The 26,508-nt window shown below is 40.5% G+C and overlaps 1 pseudogene across 1 annotated transcript in view; it reads right to left on the bottom strand.

The window, feature by feature from the left end:
• Positions 1-10,228: 10,228 nt before the first annotated feature.
• Positions 10,229-26,508, bottom strand: part of LOC145509058 (large ribosomal subunit protein eL28-like) — a 62,973-nt pseudogene continuing 46,693 nt past the window's right edge. The window contains exons 2-3 of the transcript XR_014055829.1: positions 13,990-14,098; positions 10,229-13,235 (exon numbers count right to left, since the gene is read on the bottom strand). The product of XR_014055829.1 is annotated as a large ribosomal subunit protein eL28-like (transcript). The remainder of the gene's footprint in view (positions 13,236-13,989; positions 14,099-26,508) is intronic.

Raw genomic sequence — 26,508 nt, 5'->3', positions numbered from 1 at the left:
CATTATTTCATTTTTTTTCATGGCCAGGTAGTATTTCATGATATGAATGTACCAGATCTTTTTTACCCGTTCATCTGTTGATGGAGTTTAGGTTATTTCCACGTTTTGACTTTTGTGAATAGCGCTACTGTGAACACGTGTGTGCGCGCTTAGTCACTCAGTTGTCTTTGACCCTTTGCAACCCCACAGATGGTAACCCTCCAGGCTCCTCTGTCCATGGGGATTCTCCAGGCAAGAATACTGGAATGGGTTGCCAGGCCCTCCTCCAGGGGATCTTCCCAACCCAGGAGTTGAACCAGGATCTCCTGCATTGCTGATGGATTCTTTACCAGCTGAACTACCGGGGAAGCCCTGCTGTGAACATAGGGGTGATATATCTTTTTGAGTTATGGCTTTCTGCAGATGTATGACCAGGAGTGGTACTGTTATATCATATGGTAGCTCTGATTTTAGGCTTTTATGGAACCTCTATACTGTTCTCTACAGTGGCTGTACCAACTTACATTCTCACCAACAGTGTAGGAAGATTCCCTTATATCTATACCCTCTCCAACTTTTTTTATTTGTAGACATTTTAATGATGGCCATTCTGTTTGGTGTGAGGTGATACCTCATTGTAGCTTTAATCTGTATTTTTCTAATGATTAATGATGTTGATCTTTTCATGCGCCTACTGGTCATCTGTATGTCTTCTTTGGAGAAATGTCTATTAAAATCTTCTGCCCATTTTTTTTTTTGATTGAGTTGTTTGTTGTTGTTGAGTTGTATGAGCTATTTATATATTTTGGAGAGTAAGACCTTGGGTATTGCATCATTTGCAATACTTTTTCCCAATCTGTAAGTTGTATTTTTTTTTTTTTACTAGTTTTCTTTGCTGTGCAAAAACTTGCAAGTTTGATTAGGTCAAAATTTTTTTTCTTTTTCTTAATATATATATTTGATTAATGTATAGTTGATTTATAGGAGGACATATTGTTGATGTATAGGAGAAGCAGATGACAGAGGATGAGATGGTTGGATGGCATCACTGACTCGATGGACATGAGTTTGAGAAAGCTCCGGGAGTTGGTGATGGACAGGGAAGCTTGGTGTGCTGCAGTCCATGGGGTTGCAAAGAGTCAGACATGACTGAGAGACTAAACTGAACTGGACTGATAGCTGATTTACAATGTTTCAGGTGCACAACAAGGAGATTCAGTTATATATATACACATACATTATTTTTCAGATTATTTTCCATTATAGGTTATTGCAAGATATTGACTATAGTTCCCTGTTCTATACAGTAAAACATTGTTGCTTAGTTAGAAATCTAACATTCTCTTCATACTGTGTCAAACAAGTGGAATCAAAATGTCAAATTTTTTAGCTAGGTAAAAAATGTCATCACTTTTATAAAATGTATATATTGTATCATACATACTATTTATGTATATGTTTATAAAGGCTTTTCACTACACTTGATAAAGCCTGGAGAAAGAACATCAAAAAAAGAAGAGAAGGAAAAATTGTAAAACATAAACTAAATGAAATGAGAGCACTGAATATGAAATAGAAAAAGTGAAACAAACTAGATAAAAGTAAAAGATCATCATATAGTCCAGGTGTTTTTAAACATGACTGCTCATTAGAGTCACATCTAGAGCTTTGGGGGAAGAAAGCAATTCCTGGGCATTTGTATTTTTCAAAAAATTCCAAGATAATTCTGATATGCATCTGGATTTTAAAAATCAATTACAGATTTTTCTATTAAACGGTATTTTTGGTGATACAGAAGTCTATTATTTTCTCTTGACCAATCATGATACTATGGTATTAGGTGAATAGTAGTTACATAACCACAACAGTAAAAGATGTTTATCAGTTTTCACAATCAATAGCCAGACAAAAAATAAAAGATAATTAAAATTGCAAGTCATAATAGAAACATGATTAACCTAACAATACAAAATAATTACATACAATTTGGGGGGTTAAGTATAGTGATGTGGTAAATGAAGTGCATACATGCACACGTTTTCATGTTTCTTTTGGTTGGTGCATTTATTCTATTTACATTTAAGGTAATTATCGATATGTATGATCCTATTGGGCTTCCCAAGTGGCTAAGTGGGTAAAGAATCAGCCTGCAATGCAGGAGATGCGGGTTCAATTCCTGGGTTAGGGAGATCCCCTGGAGGAGGGCATGGGAACCCATTCCAATATTCTCGCCTGGAGAACCCCACGGACAGGGGAGCCTGGTCTGATACAATCCACGGTGCTGTAAAGAGTTGGACATAACTCAAGTGACCAAGCATGCCTGCACACGTGCACATGATCCTATTACCATTTTCTTAACTGTTTTGAGTTTATTTAGTGTAGGTCTTTCCTTTCTCTTGTGTTTTCCTGCCTAAAGAAGTTCCTTGAGCATTTGTTGTAAAGCTGATTTGGTGGTGCTGAATTCTCTTAATTTTTGCTTGTCTGTAAAGATTTTGATTTCCCCATCAAATCTGAGTGACAGTCTTGCTGGGTAGAGTAATCTTGGTTGCAGTTTCTTCCCTTTCATCACTTGAAATATATTTTGCCTTTCCCTTCTGGCTTGTAGAGTTTCTGTTGAGAAATTAGCTGATAACTTTCTGGAAGTTTCCTTGTATGTTGTTGTTTTTCCCTTGCTGCTTTTAATATTTTATTTTTGTCTTTAATTTTTGTCAGTTTGATTACTATGTATCTTGCTGTGTCCTCCTGGGGTTTATCCTACCTGGGACTCTGTGCTTCCTGGACTTGGTTGGCTATTTACTTTCCCATATTAGTAAAGTTTTCAGCTATTATCTCTTCAAATATTTTCTCAGGTCCTTTCTCTCTCTCTTCTCCTTCTGGGACCACTATAAAATGAATATTGGTGCATTTAATGTTGTCCCAGAGGTCTCTTAGGCTGCCTTCATCTCTTTTCATTCTTTTTCTATATTCTGTTTTGTGGCAATGATTTCCACAATGATTTTGTCTTTCATATCACTTATTGGTTCTGCTTTTGTTATCCTGCTATTGAATCCTTCTAGTGTAATGTTCATCTCTGTTTGTTTGTTCTTTAGTTCTTCTAGGTCTTTGGTAAGCATTTCTTGCATCTTCTCTATTCTGTTTCTGAGATCCTGGATCATCTTCACTATCATCATTCTGAAGTTTTTTTCTGGGTGTTTGCTATCTCCACTTCATTTTGTTGTTTTTCTGGGATTTTACCTTGTCCCTTCATCTGGGACATTACTCTCAGAGAGTAATTTCATCCTGATTAACTTTCTGTAATGTCATATTTGTTCTAGCTACTATGAAATTGTGGTTCTTCTTGCTTCTTCTATCTGCCCTCTGGTGGATGAGGCTAAAAGGCTTGTGTAAGCTTCCTGATAGGAGGAACTGGGTGAGGAAAATAGGGTCTTGCTCTGGTGAGCAGGGCCTTGCTCAGTAAAGCTTTAATCCAATTATCTGCTGATGGGTAGGGTTGCATTCCCTCCCTGTTAGCTGTTTGGCCTGTGGTCTATGGTAGGGTTAATGGTGACCTCCAAGAGGATTTACACCAAGGGGCATCTTCCAAGGCTGCTGCTACACTACAGTGCCCCTATCCCTGTGGCTAGCCCGTGCCAACCCACACCTCCATAGGAGATCCTCCAACATTAGCAGATAGGACTGGTTCAGTCTCTTGTGGGGTCACTACTCCTTTTCCCTGGGTTTGGTGTGTGCAAGATTTTGTTTGTGCCCTTCAAGAATGGAGTTTCTGTTTTCCCTAGTTCTGTGGAAGTCCTATAATCAAATCCCACTGGCTTTCTAGGTCAGATTCCCTGGAGATTCCCAATCCTTTTGTTGGATCCCCAGGCTGGGAAACCCAACGTGAGGCTCGGAACCTTCACAACAGTGGAAGAACTTCTTTGGTGTTATTGTTCTCCAGTTTGTGGGTTGCCCACCTGGTGGGTATGGGATTTGGTTTTATTGTGATTGTGCCCCTCCTACCATCTCACTGTGGCTTCCTCTTTGTCTTTGGACATGGGTTATCTTTTTTTGGTGGGTTCCAGCATCCTCCTGTCAATGGATGTTCAACAGCTAATTGCAATTTGGGTACTATTGCAGGAAGAGATGAGCACACATTCGTCTATTCTTCCATGTTGCCCGGAAGCTCCTTTTTAAAATTTTTGCTTCTATTTCTACTGTCTTTTACTTCCCTCATAGCTCAGATGGTAAAGAATTTGCCTGAAATGCAGGAGATTTGGATTTGGTCCTTAGGTTCAGAAGAAAATGGTAGAAGGAGAAAGAAATGGCAACCCACTCCAGTGTTCTTGCCTGGGAAATCCCATGAACAGAGGATCCTGGTGGGCTACAGTCCACGGGATTGCAAAGAATCGGACATGACTTACCGATAATAACAACAATTGTCTTGGGAGACTGAGCTAAGAAAACATTGCTATGATTTATGTCGAAGAGTGGTTTGCTTATGGTCTCTTCTAGGAGTTTTCTAGTATCATGTCTTATGTTTAAGTCTTTAAGCCATTTCGAGTTTATTTTGGTCGTGATGTGAAGGTGTGGTCTAACTTCAATGACTTACATGCAGCTGTCCGACTTACCCCTGCACCACTTGCTGAAGAGACTGTCTTTTTCCCATTTTACACTCTTGCCTCCTTTGTCAAAGATTGACTGTATGTGTGGGTTTATTTCTGGGCTCTCTATCTGTTCCATTTTGTCATATCCCTGTTTTTGTACCAATACCACACTGGTTTGACTACTGTAGCTTTGTTTCCCCTCACCACCCCACCCCAGGGTTGCTCTAGCAATTCTGAATCTCTCACTGTTCCAAATAAACTTTTGGATTATTTATTTTAGTTCTGTGAAAAATGTCATGGGTAATTTGATAGGATCTTATTATATCTGTAGATTGCTTTGAGTAGTATTGCCATTTTAACAATATTAATTCTTCCATTCCAAAAGCATGGGATATCTTTCTGTTTCTTTTAATTCTCTTTTACTTTCTTTATTAATGTTTTATGGTTCTCAAGGTATAAGTCTTTCACCTCTTTGGTCAGATTTATTCCTAGGTATTTTACATATATATATGCATGCTTTTAAAAGGATTTTACATTCCTTTTCTGATACTTCATTATTAGTGTAAAGGAATGCAACTGATTTCTGAATTTTAATCTTGTAAACTGCTACTCTGTTGAATTCACTTATTAGATCTAGTAGTTTTTTTGTGTGGAGTCCTTAGGGTTTTCTATATATAGTATCATGTTATCTGAATATAGTGAGAATTTTATCTCTTCCTTTTCAATTTGGATATCTTTTATTTCTTTTTCTTGTTTGATTGCTGTGGGTAGGACTTCCAGTACTATATTGAAGAGAAATTGTGAGAGCAGACATCCTTTTCTTGTTCCAGATTTTAGTGGGAAGGCTTTCAACTTTTCACCATTGAGTATTATATTGACTGTGGGTTTGTCATAAGTGGCTTTTATTATGTTGAGATACGTTCTCTGTGTTCCCACTTTGGTAAGAGTTTTTATCATGAATGGATATTGAATTTTGTCAAATCCTTTTTCTGCATCTATTGAGATGATCTTGTGGTTTTTGACTTTTCTTTCGTTAATGTGAAGTATTACATTGATTGATTTGCATATGTTAATCATCCTTGTGAACCTAGGATGAATCCCACTTGGTCGTGTTGTATGATCTTTTTTACATGTTGCTGGATTCAATTTGCTAATATTTTGTGGAGAATTTTTGCATCTATATTCATTAAAGATAATGGCCTGTAATTTTCTATTTTTGGTGTTGTCTTTGTCTGGTTTTGTTATCAGAGTGACAGTGGGTTTATAGAATGTCTTTGGGAGTGTTACCTTCTCGTCAATCTTTTGGAAGAGTTTAAGAAGAATTGGTATAAGGTCTTTGTATGTTTGGTAGAGTTCACTTGTAAAGCCATATGGTCCTGGACTTCTGTTTGTAGAAAGTTGTGTTTTTTTTTGTTTTGTTTTTTTTACAGATTCTATTCCACTTCTAGCAATTGCTCTGTTCAAATGATCTATTTGTTCTTGATTTAATTTTGTTGAGTTGTATGTTTCTAGAAAGCTGTCTGTTTCCTCTAGGTTGTCAAATTTGTTGGCATATAATTGTTTATGCATGTGCTGTGTGCTCAGTCATGTCTGACTCTTTGTGACCCATGACTGTAGCCCACCAGGTCCTCTGTCCATGAAATTTTCCAGGCAAGAATACTGGAGTGGTTGCCACTTCCTACTCAGGGGCAGGGGGATCGTCCCAACCCAGGGATCAAATCTGAATCTCTTTCATCTCTGTATCTCCTATACTACCAGGTGGATTCTTTACCACTAGCACCACCTGGGAAGCCCATAATTAATTGTTCATAATATTCTCTTATGATTGTTTGTATTTCTGTGGTAGCAGTTGAGATTTATTCTTTTCCATTTATTATTTTGCTTGAGTTCTCTGTCTTTTCTTCTTGGTGAGCCTGGCCAGAGGTTTGTTAATTTTGTTTACCCTTTCAAAGAACCAGCTCTTGGTTTGTCTATTTTTTCTTTTTTCTAAAATGTCTTATTTATTTCCTCCCTGATCTTTGATATGTACTTCCTTCTGCTACTTTAGGTTTTGTTTGTTCTTTTTTTCCCAATTCTTTTAGATATAAATTATGTTATTTACTTGAGTTTTTTCTTGCTTTTTGATGAAAGCCTATATTGCTATAATTTTCCCTCTTAGAACTGCTTTTGCTGCATCCCATAGATTTTTGTATGTTTGTATTTTCATTGTCATTTGTCTCAAGGTGTTTTTTTAAATTTCCTTTTGGATTTCCTCATTGATTTTTTTAGAATCATGATATTTAGTCTCCATGTAATCATCTTTTCCTCATTTCTTTTACTGTGGTTGATTTCCTGTTTCATACCATTTTGGTCAGAGAAAATGCTTGAAATAATTTCTATATTCTTCAATTTGCTGAGGTTAGTTTTCTGCCCTAGGATCTGGTCAAAATTATAAAAGATTCTGTGTGCACTTGAAAAAAAAAAAAGTATATTCAGTGTTTTCTTTTTTTGGATTAGTGTCCTGAAAATATCAATACTATTATATCATTTAGGACCTTTGTTGCCTTATTGATTCTTGTGTGGAAGATCTGTCCATTAATGTGAGCAGGATAATTTTATTATCCTTTTATTATTATATAATGTCCTTCTTTATCTTTTTTTTTAATAACCTTTGCTTTAAAGTCTATTTTGTCTGATATGAGTATTGCGATTCCTGCTTTCTTGTCATTTCCATTTGCATGAAATATCTTTTTCCATTCCCTCACTTTTAACTTTTAATCTGTGTGTGCTTTGCTGTAAGGGGGTCTCTTGTAGGCAGCACATTGAAGGCCCTTGGTGCTTTTTTTTCTATCCAGTCTGCCACACTATGTCTTTTTACTGGAGCATTCAGTCCATTGACATTTAAGGTTGCTATAAATACATTCCCCTGGAGGAGGAAATGGAAACCCACTCCAGTACTCTTGCCTGGGAAATGCCATGGACAGAGGAGCCTGGTAGGCTGCAGTCCATGGGGTCGCTAAGAGTCAGACACGACTGAGCGACTTCACTTTCACTTTTCACTTTCCTGCATTGGAGAAGGAAATGGCAACCCACTCCAGTGTTCTTGCCCGGGAAATGCCATGGGCAGAGGAGGCTGGCAGGCTGTAGGGCTACAGTCAGACACAGCTGAAGCAGCTTAGCACAGCGGCACTTTAGGCCCACATTATTTTGTGGCCTTCCACTCCGATAAAAAGGTTGGATCAACTAAGAAATGGGAGACTTCTTTAATCCTTTTTTCTCCTGAGCGATCCATTGGGCTGTTCAGAGGCCCTAGGACCTCTGATCTCTGACCTTAATGACCACAGCACCATGCCATAAGGAGGAAAGAGAAAGGAAGAGACCCTTCAAGCAATTCAATAGGAAAGATCTCCAGAAGGATGAGGCCATCCTCCAAAGAGCAATCCTAATGGAAGTTAGAACTTTGCTCCTACCTCAAACCCGCATCTCTTGGCCCTGGTCTGATTGTGAGCCTTGGATGCACATGGGTGCCCATCTTCCTGCAGGGAGGGATGCTGATTTCACTCTTCCTGGTACAATGGCTCCCCAGTCTGACTGATCAGAATCACTTTAGGAGGTTATTAAAATCTGGGTCTTATTCTGAGTATAATTCTGGGCAAAAAAATCTAGGACCCACACGGAGACAAGTTCCCCAAGGGATTTTCAGGCAGTCAGCATGGCACTGGAACATAGCTTGGTTTTAAGGAAATACTGCTCTAGAAATGGGATGATGCCATTATACATTACATTTTGTCCTTTCTTTGGTTAATCCAAGGATATCTAGACTCCATGATCAATCAGAGATGTGAATGTCTTTTTCCATAAAGGAGAATCACCAAAGTATTAGTAAATTCCTACATATGACATTGTAAGGGCAAATTTTTCTTCACCTTTGCTCTTATGTATTCTGCTATAACCAATGAAGTTAGCATATTGTTAGAAATTATGATCTCTGGGCAAATTTTAGAACATAATTTATGCATTTACATGATCAAAATAGATTTTCCCTTGCAAAATGAATTTAGATTAGCTTTCAAAATGTATGATACAAGTACATATAATAATTTAGAATTATGTACACAATTTATTTATAAAATTAAAGCACATTTTCAAGCTAAACAATACACTTAACCAGATTTAACCTTCAAACTTTGTCTCTCCTCAGTCTTTGATTTTCTGAGGCCTGGGAACAAAAGCTAATATTTAGTGAGCATTTGTCACGTGCCAAGCACTCTTCCAATGTTTTACATTGGAAGAGTTAGCTCATTGTTATCTCATTTAATTCTTACAATAACCCCATGAAGCATGTACAACTTATCCTTCTGTAGATGAGGACACTGGAACAGAGAAAAGTTTAGGAGCTTATCCCAGGTCATCTAGCTAGCATGTGATGATGCTAAGATTCAAACTCTGGCAGTCCTGCGCCCAACTCCCCATTAGCCAAAAGCCTTTGTAAGCTCTTCTACATTAATAGCAACACAAACCTCTCTTCTGGGAAATACCCTTTTTCCTACTGAAGTAGATCCTATGTGTTCCTTCCGGATTAATATGTTCATCCTTCAGCCCTAGGGATTCAATGGTGAGATAAGGAGACAAAGGAGAATTGAGAAATCATATATCCTGCCCATCTACCAAACCAAGAGTGTGCAGGTGATCTTGCTCTGAATCTAGAACTGAGCTCTTGCTAATGCCAAGACCAGATTCCTGATGATATTTGTGAAAGTCATCCAATAGTCCATGTAGCTGCAATTATAGGCAGAGGACACCTGTTAGTAGCAGACTCATTTTAAAGTCTCACCCATAGTTTCTCTGGGACTTCATCCATGAAAAGACAAACTGCTCTGGCTCTAGAATGAATGATTATCCCTGATGATACTGAATTACTCTCTCCAGATTCAGTCTTAGTACTGGAGTCTTACTTTCCACCTGGGAATTTGTCCTGAGAGGTTGGGCTGTTGCTGTAGTGTATTGACCTTGAGAGGACCTGCCACCAAGATCCTAGTCTCCATGCCCATATTTGTCCTGATCTGCTGGACTTGTCAGATACTCATTATGATGAGGGCGGCAAACCTCCAAAATCTGTAGACCCTCAGGCAGCCACCTACTATGGGCTTCAAAGAGAATGTACAAAGAGGATTGGACACACATATTTTCTGCGTGGCTCAAATTAACCTGGAGACCTGTGTAGTTCAGTCTCAGAGCATTGCTGTGTCCCAGAAACAAATTCAAAGCCTAAAGTAAATAAAATGGAGTTTCTACATCCAATGCAAATTAATTTAAAAATTAATAAAAACAGAAATTCAGATTCCCCCTTCCGAAAAAATGGAGTTCCGATCTTTGTTCGTGCAGCTGCTCCCCAGTCTCCCCTCCAACATGCACAGTCCTTTACTTCTCCTTGTCTCCATTCCTGTACCTCCTTCTAACATACCTTATTGAGTCAATCAACTTGATCTTGCCCCCCACAAAGTAAAAAGCCTCCTTCTTTAAGAATGGAGAGGAGAGTTTGGAAATTGAGCTGACAAAGGATCTTCTCTAGTGGGAAGGCTGAAATGGTTGGGAGGGTTGAGGCTAGAGTCTTGGAACACTGCTGCATTCCTTTCCTCTCCTTCCCTTTCTCTCTCCCTCCCTCTCTTCTTCCTTCTTTTCTTCCTTCCTTCCATGCTGTACATTACATGCTCATAACTTATTTATTCTACAAGTGGAAGTTCGTGCCTTTTAACCAACCCCTTCTCCCTTTCTCGCCTCTTCTAAACTGTGGGTCAGTTTGAACACCTTCTCCACATTACTGAGATAGTAATAAATTGAACAAATGGTGTAGATTTACTATTATGACCTTCTAAAGAGAAGAAAAAATATTTTAGGCAGGTAGGGTATAAATGGTCACACCGAAATCAGACTATAACATTTTGTTAAGCAAGTTTCTGTGTTTTAAACATTTTCTATTTCCTGAATAATCTCCAATAATCCACACTCCCTAAAATGCAATAAAAACTAGTATGTTTTCACAATAGTGATTTTTTTTGAAAAATTCTGTGGCAAATATATTTCATGTGGTGTTGCCATGTCATTTTATTTTTCTTGCTGGGTGAGTCCACTTTATGAATGCTTTATAAACATACCCCAGGAAACCTGGGGTAAGTTTTCTGTACTAGCAGTCAGAAATTTGGAGGCTCTCAATTCATTGTTATAATAAATCTCTTGAAGTACAGGGTGCCATATTAATGCTAACTAATTCATAGCATAATTTAAACTTGTAGAAATAAAATGTTGATTACCTCTGTCTGACCTTTCCCTGTCAGACCTAATTCACTTAGCATAAGGCCCTCAAGGCCCATTCATGTTGTCATAGATAAGATTTCATTCTTTTTTATGGCTGAATAATATTCCACTGTATTTATCTATCTCTATTTATATACCTATATACATATATATCTTTATCCATTCATCCATCAATGGACAAAGGTTGTTTTGTATCTTGGCTAATGTAAACAATGCTGCGATAAACCTAGGGATGCATATATCTTTTTGAGTTAGTGTTTACATTTTCTTTGGACAAATATCTCAAAGTGGAATTGCTGGATCATATATTAGCTATATTTTCATTTCTCGAGGAACCTCCATACTGTTTTCCATAGTGACTGCACTAGCATTTATCTTGTCACATTACTAATCAGAACTTTTTATGAAATGCTTCTCTGATCTCCTTTCCTCATGAGCTAGTTTAGACTGTGTTTGAACTGGGAGGATCCCTCTGCTTAGACTATCATAGAAGCTATTCAGCCAGAAAGAGGAAGAAAAAAAGTGAAGCAGTTTTTACAAAGAGCTTTTTTAAAAAGGCTAAGAGGACAAGGGAGATTTTCAAAGGAGAGGGAATCCTGGTGAGTACTCCAGGCAGGAGGAGAGCCTTAAACCTCATGGTTCCTCTCACGAAAGGCTCCATCCCAGACACCTGGGTCCAACTGACCCATATGTTACAACAGGACTCTTCCTCTTGAGGATCTGGGGACTTGAACTCCCTCTAGAGGCCGAAGTGTGACACTTAAGAGTAAGGAAGAATCCATAATGCTTAGGGGTTGAAAGGAAGCCAAGTGTGAAAAACTGTGAGAACAATAAACTTACTAGGTCTAAACTAAGTAGTAAAATAATGAAGACTTCATAGAGAAGGTGACAGAAAGAAGGAGCAAGTGATTGAATAAATGAGCATAAGTGGGTTTTATTGCTTTAGTTTATACTTGATTGCCCAAATCTTCTCATTCTGAATATTTGGAAATTTGCAGAAACTATAGAATACATATTTCTGTTTGGGACATGAGACATTTCTTGATTCTGTTTATGGAATTTTTCTAGGTTCCTTCTTGTCATTCTACTTCCCAGCCTGGCTGGCATCTGTACAGGAATGTTTGGCTCTTCCTGAGATATGGTGTATGATAACAGTCTCTCGGAGTCTCTGCTGGGTAGGCATAGCTTCAATTTATGTCTGAACTCTTCCAAAGGGTTTTGAAGCTTCCCCAAATTCTAAATCCAGGACCAGCTATTTTGAAATAGAATAAAGAGACTTATACAAGTAAACTGAACTCTATCTTCCCTACCCACATTTCTTCCATGTTAACTTTAACCAGGGTGACAGTATTCAGGAGGCAGGAGCCACTCAATAAGAAACACAGAATGGTTCTTTTCTTGAAACTGTGCAAAATCATGGGTTTTCTGTGAATGCTGTATGCTGGGAGGCAGGTGATCCTTAAAGAGTTAAACCACTTTCCAAGTTGTTTTGAACTAAACTTTTGCCCCAGGGTTTAAGAAATCTCCCTCTCTAATTGAAGTCTTCAGTCAGTGGCTGCTTATAATCAAGAAGATTGCACTTAAAAGGTATAGAAGTTGGTCTTATTATTGGCATTAGAAGATTTTGCTTTGTAATTAAAAGCCAGGGAGTCTAGAACCAGTAGATCTTATACAGAGAGAATAGCAGACATTTTAGATCAAACTGCATATTCACAAAGAAAAATGGTGCTGAGCTGTTTGTAACAAGAAGTACCATTGGCTTTTCATCTTTTGAGCTTCTGATATGCTACTCCATTTGTCTTATAATGAAATTAGTAGTTATATTCGTTTATCAAGTACTTACTTCTTAATAATATGTGCCAGGCATTGTACAGAAAGCTTTGTAAACAATGAGTTGAGACTACAGATTCAGGCAAAGAAACAGACTGTTAAGTTTAAGGAACATGATCAGGAAGACTTAGGAAGGACATATATCAGTCATCAGCAATTTTTTTTTTTTTAATTTGAGGAAAGTAGGCTGACAGCTTTATTGATTTGGAGAGGGGATAGATGGTTCAGGAGCTTCCTGATGGAGTGGGTCCACTTCCTCTTCACCATCACAGGCTTCTCGTTGCACAGGATGGCTCTGGCTCTGGGGATGGTGGCCATGCGCAAACCCAGGTGGTATTTGTTCTTCCAGATCATGTGCCAGATGCTCCTAAAGGTGGCCTGGGCATTCTTGCTGATGGTGGTCCACACACAGGAAGTAGCCAATTTGTGCTGGCCGGATCTCTGGTACCATCACGACCCTTTTGCCATCGACTGCCAGCTGCATGTCCACAGTCTTGCTGTGCATGAGCCCATTGTAGTGGAAGGAGTTGCAGACCTTCAGGTTATTGGGTTTGGGGCTGTTGTTCAGTCACTCAGTCGTGCTCGACATCCTACCACCTCATGAACTGCAGCACGCCAAGCTTTCCTGTCCTTCACTATCTCCCAGAGCTTGCTCAAACTGATGTCCATTGAGTCAGTGATGCTATCCAACCATTTCATCCTCTGTCGTCCCCTTTTCCTCCTGCCTTCAATCTTTCCCAGCAACAGGGTGTTTTCCAGTGAGTAAGTTCTTCGCATCAGGTGGCCAAAGTACTGGAGTTTCAGCTTCAACATCAGTCCTTCCAATGAACACCCAGGACTGATCTTTAGGATGGACTGGTTGGATCTCCTTGCAGTCCAAGGGACTCGCAAGAGTCTTCTCCAGCACCATGGTTTGAAAGCATCAATTCTTTGGTGCTCAGCTTTCTTTATGGTTCAGCTCTCACATCAATACATTACTACTGGTTTTTGGAAAAACCGTAACTTTGACTATACAGACCTTTGTCGACAAAGAGATGTATCTGCTTTTTAACACACTATTTAGGTTTGTCGTTGCTTTTCTTCCAAGGAGTAAACGTCTTTTAATTTCATGGCTGCAGTCACCGTCCACATTGATTTTGGAGCCCAAGAAAATTAAATCTGACACTGTTTCCACTTTTCCCCCATCTATTTGCCATGAAGTGATAGGACTAGATGCCATGATTCTCATTTTTTGAATGTTGAGTTTTTAAGCCAGCTTTTTCACTCTCCTCTTTCACCTTCATCAAGAGGCTCTTTAGTTCCTCTTCGGTGTTGTAAGTCTGCTTATTCATCTTGATCAAGAAGCTGGAGCAGTTCTGCACGACCATACATGATAGATACGTGGGCATGGTGGTGGCTCTGCACATTGTGGTAGCCTGAGATGGAAAGAGCCAGCAAATATTTTTCATTAAGGGCTAGAGAGAAAGTATTTTAGGCTTTCTACAGTCCTAATGCTCTCTGACACAACTATTCCACTGTGCTGAAAGTTGAAATGTTGAATGTGAAATTGACCACAGAAAACACATAAATGATGAACATGGTTGTCTTTTAAGTTGTGTTTATTTATGGGCATTGACATTTGAATTTAATTTTTATGTGTCACAAAATATTCTTTCTTTTAAGAGTTTTTTTGGCTGTTAAAGATGTAAACACCATTCTCAGCTCGTAGGGCTTACAGAAATAGGAAATGGAACAGATTTGGCTCATGTGCCGTAGTGTGCTGACTCCAGACATGAAATAATCTCTAGGACCACCTTGCCACCATTTGAGAGGTACCTGACTGCATGGAAGACAGAGTAACCAGTTCATTCTTTTGTCTCAGGTGTGACTTTGTGTAGCACTCTTACAAAGGCATTAGAGTTGGTAAAATATTTACTTCTATTCTAAATACTGGAAGGGCATTTTGAGGACATTCCCTGCACTCCTCTCTCCCTGTATTAACTGTTCCAGTGTGTAAAAACCTTCATCTGAGAACATTCTTCCCAATGTCCAAACTCAATCAGCTGTGCTACAGGTAAGGTTGTATCACGAAATGAAACCAAACTGCAAACAACACATCTGAATAGTTTCTCTATAGAGCTCCATGGGCTGGGAAGAGCTTAGCTATAGATAATGGTCACAAATAGGAGGGCAGTATCTGCAGTGTGGGTTTAGAAGGCGAACATGTTGGCCTTACTGCTGTCATCTGGAAAGAACCTTGTCAAATTTAGAGTCCATCGTACAGTAAAGTCTGATGATAGAGTGAACTGCTTCCAGAGACAGGGAAGTCCCCAGGTTGAAATTGGGTAAGGAGGAATTAGAGGCCATTTAGTGATAATGGGGAGAAGGTGATGTGGGATCTGCAACTTGAAATTATAAATTCTAAGACCATCACAGATGATGGCTTTGTGGCACATGTCATCTTGCCTCAGTTGGAGAAACAACATGAAAAAAAGAGACTAAAATGAATTATGTTGTCATGCACTGTATTTTGCATTTTAGATCACACAGGCCCAACCAGACATAGTTACCAAGACCCACAGGTCCCTGGGTCCCTGGGATGGGCAAAGGATTCCCAAATAGCTAAGTATTTTAAACCCAGATTGGGTTTTTCTCAGTCTTATGAGCAAAGAACCAAGCATTTCGGTAAAAGTGGATGAAAAAGGAAAGGCGTTTCATTTCATTTTATAACCCAGGCTAACATCCTCTCCCCTGTTGATTTCTGATCTTAGAAACCAAATACTTGCTAAGGGGAATGAAATCTGAAAAGGGAAAAGAAAAAAAAAAAAGCTAAGCTTTAAGTATGTCTCAGTGGTAAGCATTTAAATGAGAGCAAAAGAAAAAAGTTCTCTGAACCAAGTGGTGAAGGCTCCCCCAACCTGGACTCTTAGGGTCCAACCCTAAGAGAAAGGGCAGGTCCCCCAGGCAGCTCTCTCTCGCACCGGTTGGGTGAACTGCTTTGTCAGCAGCACCATGCATCATTAGCGCATCTGGAAAGACTCCAGCTGCCTTCCTCTTACACTCTGTCTGTACCTCTCACTTTAAAAAAGCTTTCATCGACATCATCCCAAACATCTTTTGTTTTCCCAGCTGGAGAAGGCTTTCTTTCTGTTTGCATCCCCTTCTCCAGCTAACTAAGTTCTTTTGCCCTTAAGAACTGCAACCATGAATCAAAGGGAATCATCACCTGTAAAGTCTAAAGTGAATCTGGGTGCTTTGGGATTCCATAACTCATCTGTCTTCTAGGAGCTGCCATATTTAGTTACATTTTCCTTACACTGTTGGTGGTCGTTATCTTCCCTGCTTTCCATCCCCCATATTAGAGACAAGATATGAAGCCCCTCACAGCAATATTTTCTTCTGAGGTTTAGTTCCAATGTAGCATAATCCTCTTTGCTTCGGGGGTGGGGGTGGGGGTGGGGGTGGTTCCCAATCCTTCTGTCAAGCTGGGGTGAGATACATGTCTAACCTATGGCTAGAGTTATTTACTACATAAAATGATCTCTTGTTCTGGGGGCGTTTTCCATGAATTTTCTGCAAATGGCTTTACAATAAATCTCAGTAAGGAAATCAATGTGTTTTTTAAAAAAATCTTTTAAAGATTGATACTCATTTCTTGCCCATAAAACTTCACACAGAATTCTTGGCTTTCATACATTTTTCATGCATTTTAATTTTTACATCTAAAGTTAAATGGAACTTTGAAAGTCACTTGTTTATCTTTCTGTCTCCAGAGATGACACTGTGCTCTGATTTTAAACATTGTAAAGGTATGAAATTCTGCTATCTCATTCTGGACCCCTGGTACATCAGGAATACTTTCCTACAATGATTTATCCTGCCCATCTTGTGTTATTTTGGATTATCGTAGAAAGGGAGAATAGACCATCATTATTTTCTGAGAGACATAAGTTGATGTAATGAAAATAGTTACTCAATGAGTTGTTTCCAGGCTGGGGAGTTACTGACATTTCACCACTGCTTTGCCTGTAATACTTTGCCCCTTACTCTATCTATCCCTTACTTGTTTCTTCTTTTTAAATTCGGAAAATCCAGTGCCCAGATCACAAGAGGACCAATTCCCGGGAACTGAGCACTGTTCCGTCTAGATACGGGCAAAACTGTTAGCGCACAGTTTGTTGCTCACTGAAAGATCTTGAGGGCTTCCTAAGTGGCACTGGTGGTAAAGAACCGGCCTGTTAATCCAGCTGACCTAAGAGATGAGGGTTCGATCTCTGGGTGGGGAAGATCCCCTAGAGGAGGGCATGGCAACCCACCTTAATATTTTTGCTCGGAGAGTCCCATGGACAGAGGAGCCTAGTGAGCTACAGTCCATAGCATTACAAAGAGTTGGACATGACTGAAGTGACTTAGCACGCACGCAAAAGATCTTAAATATCCACATAAGTGGGTTTTGAATGAGATTGAAAACCTTCCCTGGTCCATGGAAACTTCTTTGGATTTTTATTCTCAAATAAAACTTCAAGGTATCAACTGGTTACTTTCAGATGCTAGCTTCCTAATGTCAAGCCAAAAGCATTTGGCTCTGATTGTGTGAGAGCCCTCTATGACACTCCCAGCGAGTTTCTGAGCAATAGGAAGGAAAATGGGGAAGGAAAGTGAAAGGAAATTGATATCAAGGTGCTCCTTGGAAGGTGGGATTGTGTGTGTGTGTGTGTGCGCGCGCGCCAGTAAACCTAAGGAAAAACTGCTGACGTGACAATAGTATTCAAGTACCTGAGCCTCGTGGACATGCAACTTTCACAGAGATCAGTAAACTTAATGCCTAAAGAGGTGATGCTATCAGACAAGACTGAAGACCGCAGAACTCATAAGTGGCAAGACTCACATTGCTCATCTTCTAACAGGGCTGATACATGTGATCACTGGGTGATCAGAGGTGTATGCACTGGTTGTTAAAACATTAGAACACTTCTACCTAGTCAGTAAAGAGCTGTTTCTTTGCGTCCCTGCTGCCCTAGTTCTCCAAGCCTTTGCCTGGGGACTAGCCCTCCCTGCAAGTCTGCCTCATAACCCTTCCACTAAAGGTCAGCCCTGGACATATATTCACGGCATCCAGGCCCTGCTCCAGCTTTGTGCTGGCTGATATTCATAGTGGTTTGTCAGTGCCTATAGTATATCAGTTACATATTTTAAACATCACTCTTACTCTTAATTGTGAAATTTTGCTTCATCTGTATGCTGTCATGTGTGTGACCACACCTCCTGTCGTCTCTCTCTGGTAAGTCTGTGAATCTCAGAACCTTGGATTCTTGATCTCTTGAAGAGCCTGGCCATTCTCAGAAGGCATGAACTGCTTTTGTAAAACTTTGGGTTTTGTTTAGAAACCAGAATGGGTTGTGGACTGAGTTGTGTACATTCCAAATCCCAATTCATATGGTGAAGTTCTAACCCCTGATAGGTTACAATGTGATAAGTTTGTGAATACATCCTTAAAGAGAGAATTAAGTCAAAATGAGGTCATTAGGATGGGCCCTATGAGTATGACTGGTGTCCTTTTAAGAAGAGGAAATCTGGCCACAGGCAGGTATGGAGGGAGGCCATGTGAAGATGCATGAAGTAGATGGCCATCTGCAATTCAAGGAGAGAGGCTGCAGAAGAAACCGACCCTGCCAACACTTTGATTTCAGGCTTCCACCCTCCAGAATTGTGAGAAAATATATTTCTGTTGTTTAAGCCACCCAGTCTGCAATACTTTGTTATGAATGTGGAAGTCACATGTGACTCTTTGTGACCCCCATCGACTATATAGTCCATGAAGTTCTCCAGGACAGAATACTGGAGTGGGTAGCCTTTCCCTTCTCCAGGCGACCTTCCCAACCCAGGGATTGAACCCAGGTCTCCCTGTATTGCAGGCAGATTCTTTACCAGATGAGCCACAAGGGAAGCTCAAGAATATTGGAGTGGGTAGCCTATCCCTTCTCCAGCAGATCTTTCCGACCCAGGAATCGAACCGGTGTCTCCTGCGTTGCAGGTGGATTCTTTATCAACTGAGCTATGAGGGAAGCCAGTACTTTGTTATGGTGGCAGACTAATACAGTACCTCTTCCTGAGCATTTCATTAATTCAAGGACATGCTTTCTTTGCAGCATTACATTCCTTTGCCAAAGAACATTGCAGTTGGGGTGATCACACATGATAATTTGTCAACTGCTGACCTGGCATAATGTTTACAGTGCCCCCTTATTCTCTCAAAAGTATCTCGGTTTGAACAATAAATTGTGTGCGTGCTAAATCACTTCAGTTGTGTCTGACTCCTTGCAACCCTATGGACCGCAGCCTGCCAAGCTCCTCTGTCCATGGTATTCTCCAGGCAAGAATACTGGAGTGGGTTGCTGTGCCCTCCTCCAAGAGATTGCCCCAGGGATCAAACCTGCGTCTCTTATGTCTCCTGTATTGGCAGGCAGGTTCTTTACTACTAGCACCACCTGGGCTCGTGAGGTCACCACAAATGTGTCTAACTCTTGAGTCTAATATTTGCAATTTTCTCTCACAGTCACAGACTCTTTTTTGTCAAGTTCTTGTCACTTTCTTCAAACCTCAGTGTTTGCTGTGTTCTCTGGGTGCCCCTCAAGCAGTCCAGCTCACAGTCTGGCCCATCCAACCACGGTATCACCCAGTGGCCATGTGCTGTACACAGAGTCCTGAGCAAGTTTCTATGGAGAGCTGTACAGCAGAAAGACTCCACTCCTCCCCTTGAAGAGTGGTGACCCAACATGAGACGTACATAAATCACAATCGTCCTGTGTCATCTCTCTGCCCCACACAAACCACTATTGTGTACTCGAGTACTCTTTTGGAAAATGTTCTTGAATGCTGTTTAATCTCTCCATCCAAATTCACTACAGTGAATTTATGGCAGGCTTCAGAATACAATTAATGCACACTTTTCTCCTATCCCATTCTGTAGCTGGCTGTGGCAACATAATGCTTTTTGGCAAGCTGACCGAAAAAGAAGAGAAAAGAAATTCTGTTTTTCAGGGAAATGTTAGTGATAAGCGAATTGGCAGTGTTTCAAATGGCACTGGGAAGCTAGTTTATGGTACTACAAATGTAGTTTTACCCAAACGTCTCCACTGAATCGCTGCAGTAAATACCCTCTCTTCCTTGCCTCCCATTGTTTGAAATTAAAACAGTAATAATGATAATAATCACTGCATTAGCAGCTGAAGAAGTCATTAATCTACCAGGTCAGAGCAAACATCACATGTAATGCTTGAAGGTTGTGACTGAATCATGAAGGACCAGAAGACAAGAAGACAGGAAATTCCTTCTTTCCTATTTCCATGTTTTTTTTTTTTTTTTTTTTTTTTGCGCCCTGCAGTAAATTAGCTGCACAAGGTAAAGGGTGGTGGACAGTGTTTAGGAGGCTCTATTTCAAACCAAGTTTAAGATTTCTCAATGGCAACATTCCTCTAGAGGAAGGCCAGGTTGTAGTCTTACTCAAGGTCCATTTGGCTAATGAGGATAGAGCCCAGGAGTGAGTCCCTTCAGCTCCATTTCTAAATAGCCTACATTAACTTGGATACAGGATACCCTCAGTTTCACTATCAATACAGTGGGCACAATGACACCCAGTGGCCCATTTGACTGGGATGTATGAGCGCCAGTGAGATTTGCTGAGCATATCCATGTGGGCCACGGACCCTGAATGATCTTGTGCGCTGATGATTCTCCTGGACAGTTTCTCACAGACAATATTTTCTTCGTCCTTCCACATATGGATTTGGAAAGCTATCCTTTTGAAATAGAGACTGGTGTTTCCAGACCCAGGAGATAATTTATATAATCACTATGAGGGAAATGAACAGAGCACAGGATGGTTTCCAGCCTCCATGTCCTGTATTTTGTCAAGAGACAATCTGGCAAACTTGTTTTGTGTGGGTTTGTTTTTTTTTTTTTGGTAACATCACTATTTGATATTACAAAAATTAGAGAAAAATTATTATTCTCTCTTAGAGAATTAAAGAAACCTGCTTCTCTGGGCTCCAAATTTATTTGGAAGGAAATGCTGTAATTGGATGTCATCACTGTCAATTATATTGAGTGTAAAAGAAGGAAGTAGGCCATAAGAAGAGGAGAAGAAATAAGGAATGACTAGGTCATGTTCACGGGTGATGCTCTTTCTGCCTGTCTAGTCCAAGTCTTGATGGGATACATGTGGGGCCTGGGGGATAGTTCTTAAACCACTGCTCAGAGCTCAGAAACATTTTGGGATGCTGTTGGAGGGCTAAGAAAGCACTATGGTCAAATACTTTATTACTCAACGCTGCTATGATTAAAAAAAAATGAAAGGATGATTTGGATGAAAAATTTTTTAGATTTAGATCTATTCTTAGAGCTCTGTATCTTTCACTCAGATTTATTTTTTAAAACAACAAAAAGATAACCAAAAAGAAAAGAATCTAGTTATAATTTTGAAGACCTGGCAGAAAGAAAAGAGCTTTCATCATTTTTTATGGGAGGGGGCAAACATATCCTGAAATATACTTTGAGATGATCAGTTCAGATGCTCAGAAATTCCACCCTCACAAAAGTCCATGTTCTAACCTCGTTTGACTTCAAGAAGGAGCATCCATTGTTCTGAGGTGGTCCATTTTATTCCTTCAAACAACGAAAAGACCTCGTAAGAGTCCTCAACACACAAACCATAGAACTTTGCACTAAAGGACAGAGGTGCCATGACTTATCCCAAGGCTGTCAGGACCAGCCTTTCCCCACTCTTCACACCCCTGAGATGGGGTGCTAGGCTCTGCCCACTCTGCTTCTGCCTGGGTCTCATGGGGTCCTTGGGGTTTCTATGTTACTGGGCAGGTAGGGGAGACACTCTTGTCTTCATCCCAGATGAGCTTGTTCTGTTCTTCCTTGACTTGTTTTGGGAATGAACCAGTAGTTTAATTGACACTAGTAGTAATTCCAATTTGTTCATCCAGAAACTGTATTCTGTGCCTTCTCATTGGGCCAGATGACCCCTTGGTTCTCAGTGACAGCCCTGGAATTGGATTGATTCAGTTCCCTCCTAGACTTGCTCTTATGATCCTCTCCCCAGGGCAACCAAATACCATGGGAGAAATAGCAAGAGACTCCAGGATGATGGAACTAAACATTTTGGCCAAAGAAAGGAAATATGAACTGCCTCTGGTCCCTAGAGATAAAGAGATGGTGGCTTGAGAAGGGTTTGGTGATGGTCCAAGGAGATTGTTAGGAAGGAAATTCAGGGTCCTGGCATTCAAATACTTCCAGGCTGTTCTCTGGGAAACTCCACAGTTTCCCAGTAAAAGTTTATTTTTTTTAAAAAGCTGGGGAGAGGATGTAAAGAGTTTATGCCAGTTAAATGCTGAAAAAGCAATGGCTTTTAACTCTAGGAGGGAGGACTAGATCTCTTGCCTAGAGGACAAGCATCCTGGGAACAGCAATCGCAGAGGATATGGGCAGCTCTCAAAAAGCAAAAAAGAGTTCAGCCACCCCAGACTCTCCCATAAAGGGACAGGACTAAGGATTTTGGAATTCCAAATTGAAATTCTGCTCCACTGTGACTGTCTCCAAAGTTGATTGACAGGAAAATAAGGATCACAGAAGGACAGAATTATCTGATTTAATATCTGAGAATACACTTTGGGAAGTACACGTGCTTCATTTATATATATGTTGTGTGTGTATAGAATATATATAATATATCTATAGTATATATTCATCTAAATGCATATGAAACACTATTAGTAAGATTTATTTTGTCAAGTCCCCAAGGAAAAAAATTCAGCTCAGAACTCACCTATTTTAGGAAGTCTTCCTAGATTAATCTCATTCAACTTCCTACATGTAATAGGCATTGATTAGTTTGCAGTTTACTCTTTCATTCAACCCGACACACTTCATGAAGTTGACAATTTTTATTCTGTTTATTATTCTTGCTTGAGGCTCCTTAGCAATACCATGGTCCCTGGAGTGTGATGAAAGGAGTTATATACAGCCTGGCTGCTGCTCAGCTTGGCTTCATCCTTGGAAGCAAGTGCCTCACTGTCCCTTGAGTTTATAAGGTATTTTGTATGCACTTGTTCCTCCTCATCACAACGGTTTCATTAATTTGTTCGTTCATTCAGTATCTATTAATTCAGCACCTGTGCGTGAGGGTGCTCAGTCGCTCAGTCATCCCCAACTCTTCGTGACCCCATGGACAGTAGCCTGCCAGGCTCCTCGGCTCATGGGATATCCCAGGCAAGGATACTGGGGTGGGTTGCCATTTCCTACTCTGTATTTAGCACCTACAAAAGGCCAAATACTGTATTTGTTCTGGGTTTGTCATGAAGACTGATGGACCCAGTTTCTCTCCTCTCCATGTTCTCAGCCCACCTCTACCCTAGTACCATCCCTATAAGTCAACCTACCTATATTTTCCCAACTGTATTTTATATTTTGGGGGTTCAGTGAAGGCCTTGGCTGGCTCTGCCATCACTGCACGCACCTAGGCAGGTCATGAGTTGTTGATGCACATGTGGGTGTTGTTAAATACATTATTATCTGGACTCTATGATAGTTTATTTTTATAAATCAAGAAAAAAATACCTCGCAAACTTTCATTCTGTTGGTTGTCTTTATAACAACTAGATTATGCAGTGTCTTGAAAACAGGTATTGAAGGCATTTCTTTTAATTCCCGCAACACTCTGCATAGGGCTTTGGATACTTAATGTATGCTAGCTAGATGAATGGATAAATAAATGAATGAACATCCTATATAATATCTGCGAGCCTGTGGTTACAAGTGCCATTTGAGCACGGTGATGTTTTCACTTGAGAGGCCATGAAAACTTGCATCAGTAAAATTCTGACTCAATTGGGGGTTCACATTACTGAGATGAAAATGCGTTCGAGTTTATTACCTTAATTCCATCTTGTACTTCACTTCAGCTGCCGAATTTCATGAGATTCAAGACATCATGAGGCTAGGGGAAGTCTGCAATGGCATAATAATAGTGCCAGGATTCTACTGTGTATTTTTTCTAAACTCCCTTTGATATCATAGTGTCCTGTTTATATTAGTTCATGGAATCTCCTGCTTGAAGATTCCAAGTTTAGTTCAGTCATTCAGTCATGTCCAACTCTTTGCGACCCCATGGACTGCAGCACGCCAGGCTTCCCTGTCCATCACCAACTCCCGGAGTTTGCTCAAACTCATGCCCATTGAGTCAGTGATGCCATCCAACCATCTCATCCTCTGTCATCCCCTTCTCCTCCTGCCTTCAATTTTGCCCAGCATCAGGGTCTTTTCCAATGAGTCAGCTCTTCACATCAGGTGGCCAAAATATTGGAGCTTCAACTTCAGTGTCAGTTCTAAAGAAGATTCAGAGTTGATTTCCTTTAAGATTGACTGGCTTGATCTCCTTGCAGTCCAAGGATCCCAAAGTTTCCCTTAATTCTCGGAATAGATCCATAATCTAGTTCCTGCTAATGAAGTCTGTGACATGCTTGTTCCATGCTTCAATTTTTTTCATGTAGATCCAGAGAGTTTCCTTAAACAGAGAATTAAAGTGAAAACTGAGACCTTACCTCAAGTTGTAGGCTCCAGAAATCTGACAGAACTATAACTACTGATACCCCTGTGTATCCATTAGGGTTTTCCAGAGAAAAGAGAACCAGCAAGATAGTTTATATTATAGAAAGAGACTTACTATAAGGAATTGGCCCACATGGTTATGAAGACCAGCAAGTCTGAATCTGCTGTATGGGCCAGCACTTGGAGTTCCAGGAAAGATGATGATGTGGATACAGTCCAAAGACAGTCTGTTGAAGAATTTCCTAGGGCTTAAGGAGGCTGTCTTTTTGTTCTACTCAGAATTTCAACTGATTGGATGAGGCCCACCCCCATTGTGGAGGACAGTCTGCTCACTCAGTGTTCAACAATTTAAATGTTAATCTCATCTCCAAACACTCTCCAACTTGACACATACAACTAACCACCACAAACTACATGATACAGTCTTGAACAAGGAAAGAGCTTCCAGGAAGAAGAGAGTGTTTGCCAGAGGCAGCTCTGGTACTGGCTGGCATTGTTAGGTACCCAGAGTGGAGTCGGAGAGGGAGGTGAGGAAATGGAACACGTGTGCACAAGTGTGCCATGCTCAGTACCTCTGGGAGGGGTTTGACGTTTGTGGACACCTTCAGCTCAATATGTGGGATAGACCTGGGAACTAGTTATTGAGGCCAAACCCAAATGCCAAAACTTGTTCCTAAGAGAATGAGCCTGCACTAGACTACTGCCCTCTTCTTGGATTCCATGGAGTCGGTGAGGGCATTAGACAGAGACTCAGTTTAAGACTGCCTGGGTGAATTCGTGATGACGGTCACCTCAGGTCACCTTTGCAGTAGCCCAGAGGAAATATTCAATTTAGGCAAATGTATCAGACATGGGTTTCCCTTTATCAATCCATGCTGACTGACCTTTAATGAATTAGACAGAAATCTATTCCACATTGCCTGGATAAAGATGTAAGGCTGATGCATAAATCTTGACTCTAAGAAGAGGCAAATTCAAACCAGAGTTTAGAGCTCGTGCCTTTCGAGGCCATAGCAAGGGTATTAATGACTCACAGTTACGTAATTATTTGAGCCTATTTCTATCTCAAGAACCCTGAACTCCATTTCTTTTGCTATTCATGGTATCAATTCAGACTCTCCGAGTTTGAAGTATTAGTGAAACCCACTGCCTCCCATCCCTGTCCTGTTCACAGTTTGTCACTGCAGTGCCCTGTTGCTCAGAAGTCTTTGGCTTCCTTTATTCTCTTGTTTATTTGTGTTCACCTGGTGGAAGAATAACTCATTCATCCCTCACTGAGCCACTCGGATTGAAAAAAGAAACACAACTTGTTTTCAGTCTGTTCCTTTTAAAACTGGCCCCCCCTTCATCCCAATTCTGTTCTCAAGAGATATGACCATTGTGGAAATTAAATTATAATTAGGGTCAAGGACTTTGAAACAATGACCCCCAGACTGACCTCTCTGTCTATACTCTTAAGTGTCTCCTGGCGGTGCACCCAGCATTGGGTTCTGGGCCATTTTAAACCTGTTTCCAAAATTGCCACCTGACACTTAATCATCACACAATGGTTTGCCTTAGTAAATGCATCTGTTATATGGTACAGCCCTAAATGCTTTCCTGAAATCCAGATAAATTATGTCTGCTGTTTTGGTAATGTGGCCCAAGAATTCAATTTAGGTGAATTTATCAGACATGGCCCTTTCCTTTATCATTCCATGCTGACCGACCTTTCATAAATTAGAGAGAAATCCATTCCGTATTGGTGGATGTACAATCGGAGGGGAAGAGTAATCGGCACCGGATCTACAAACATGCCCCAGCCTAATTTCCTGCCCTTAATGTGCTCCAGTCTGTGACAGGGCAGAGGGAGGCTCATTCAAATTGCTTCAGACCCCTGAAGAGGCAAGTGGGATGGGAAGTTGGAGGAAACGTGAGGTTCTTTATGCTCAAGGGGTTCAGGGAGGGGGAGCACAGCTTGATCACCTGGGTGGGCTCTGCAAGGTTTGGCTTCTAAAAAAAAGAGGATGTGTGATTTTAAGGTTCTTTGCCATCTCTGAGCCTCAGTTTTCCCTAGCGGTAAGCTGAAGTTGCTGGGAGAGGCAATCTCTGATCTCTGGAAGGCGATCTCTCCCCTTTCGCCTCTAAGAAAGCTTTCAGTTACCTAGAGATAGAGCAAGAAACAATGACTTGTACACCAAGGTCAGATGAGACTGGCATTCAGATCGGCCTGATGCTTGACTGGGATCCTGAA

The sequence above is a fragment of the Giraffa tippelskirchi genome, chromosome 6, assembly GCF_054371585.1.
Source record: "Giraffa tippelskirchi isolate mGirTip1 chromosome 6, T2T-mGirTip1v1.2.pri, whole genome shotgun sequence".
Classification (NCBI taxonomy): Eukaryota; Metazoa; Chordata; class Mammalia; order Artiodactyla; family Giraffidae; genus Giraffa; species Giraffa tippelskirchi.
Note: the sequence above shows the minus strand (reverse complement) of the source record. Positions and strands in the feature narration are given on the sequence as shown.